This window comes from Dermacentor andersoni, chromosome 8, assembly GCF_023375885.2.
Source record: "Dermacentor andersoni chromosome 8, qqDerAnde1_hic_scaffold, whole genome shotgun sequence".
In the NCBI taxonomy this organism is placed as follows: Eukaryota; Metazoa; Arthropoda; class Arachnida; order Ixodida; family Ixodidae; genus Dermacentor; species Dermacentor andersoni.
This window is the reverse complement of record NC_092821.1, coordinates 77,763,489-77,765,365: the sequence shown is the minus strand read 5'-3', so window position 1 is coordinate 77,765,365 and position 1,877 is coordinate 77,763,489. Positions and strand designations below refer to the sequence as shown.

The 1,877-nt window shown below is 51.9% G+C and overlaps 1 long non-coding RNA gene across 1 annotated transcript; it reads right to left on the bottom strand.

Annotated features, from left to right (window-relative positions):
- Positions 1-264: 264 nt before the first annotated feature.
- On the bottom strand, positions 265-1,464 carry LOC129386768 (uncharacterized). The gene is made up of 3 exons (XR_008614072.2): positions 1,330-1,464; positions 621-752; positions 265-475 (listed from the first exon to the last, which is right to left on the bottom strand). It is a non-coding gene; the product is annotated as an uncharacterized lncRNA (long non-coding RNA).
- Between the last annotated feature and the right edge of the window lie 413 nt (positions 1,465-1,877).

The window sequence follows — 1,877 nt, the reverse complement described above, 5'->3', positions numbered from 1 at the left end:
GAAATATGTGATTCAGATATTTATTAATGGAACAATGATTGAGAAGATACACCGAGTTCTAATTCAGAAATAGGAACTTACGAAATGACCTGTTGCTAATGGCAACACTCTGTCAAACAATATACCCAAAGTTTGTATTAGATAAGCTGGCAATAAATCAGACAACATGCTGAGAGACAGACAGACAGACAGACAGACACAGACAGAGACAGACAGACAGACACAGACAGACACAGACAGACAGACAGAAAGACAGACAGACAACGAACTTTATTTGATCCTGAGGAGCTACAGTGAGGATACCGTAAAGGGAGGCCACTGTAGTCGCTGACCGCGCCCACGTAGAGGAGAAAACGCCGTGACGCTCCGCCCTTTCGTGGGCCCTCTCGATAGCCTGCGGTCGTTTTCGGAGTACCGTGCTTCTGATGGCCTCCTTTCATTCTGCTTCGCTTGGGAGAAGGTCATTAGGCGACGCCTGACATCGCCAGAGCACGTGAGCCATAGAGAAAAAGGTATCACTGCAGTCTCTTTCTATCTATCACTGCACTCATTAATCACAAGGAGCCTATGTTTAAGCTACTCATGCGGTATAGCCTCCACGAAAAGGACCTCTGTCTTACCCCTTCCAGACTGGATTGGATGGTCCATAAAGGCAGAATTTTTCTGATCCTCATGGCTAGTCCTCTGCCTTCCTCGTTCCTGAACGACATAGTGTTGGAGCCAGAGAGGGTAGGGACGTCTCATAGTGTCTCCTGTAATATCAAAATCGGTGGTTTTTCCCCCTCATTCCACAAAAATTACCGTAACGGAGCCTTGCGACTTTGAGAACTAGCGCAGTTCTGCTGCCAGATTACGAGCTCATAGGCATCACCCGCCATGATGCTACGTTACCATTCCTTGATCCACGCCCGGAGCATCCTCGGAGTGATTCACTGCCTTGCTTTGCACTCGGGCCTTCGCTTTAGCCCTAATCGCCGCCTGTTCTTCTAGTACCGTTACTCCTCGAACCAAAAGCTTTACGCTTTCCTTATTTTTTCAACTTATCCTGAGTAGTTTCTCTAACGTCTTTCTTTGCTGAGCCTCTCCCTCAGCCGTTCTCGTGTCGCTCTCGTCGTTAGGAAGGGGCCTTACGCTTTGCCTTAGTGAGTTTTATGCGGGGTATATGTTCGACTACCTCTGGCGTCTGGCCGCTCGCCTCTATTTCCCGGACTTGGGGTTTGCCTCCGCCACTTTGAGTCGGCGTATCTGCTCTGTAAGCTCCTTAACTTCCTTAAGCAATGCGTTCACCTGCGAGCTACTACCTATGTCTGGCGAAGACGACCACATTACCTCCATGGGCCTCTGTAGCTCCTTCTTCGTCTTTCCTTGGACATGATCTGCCCAGGTATGTTGCTCCTGGATCCTCACGCTGGACACCGAACGTCGTCTTGATCGAGAGCGGTGCCTGATTGCGCCGCGCTTTCACGAAGCTGGCCTGCGAGAGGGGCTTCTCTCGGTGCTGTGCTCCCGCACAGCTGGCGTACGCAAGCGGCTTCTGCCGCCCGTCGTGTTGACTTCGGTCCCAGCTGCAGCTGCTCGGCGCGTCGGCGCCGCTGCCGCCGTCTTCTTCTGATGATATAGGGAACCTTAAATTTGTCCCTGCACTCCTTGGCCGCTTTGGGGTGCGGGCCACCGCACAACGTGCATTTCGGATCGCACTGGTGATCTTCTGTCGGCCATGGTTTGCCGTAGGTGCGACACTACTTGCTTCCTGGGTTCGGACACACGTCAGCCCTGTGTCCCAGTGCTTCACACCCGTAGCAGACTTCCATGTGCCGTGAGTAGAGCGTACAGCGACATATGCTTCTGCCGCATGCCACGTAGTTCGGCATGCTCAA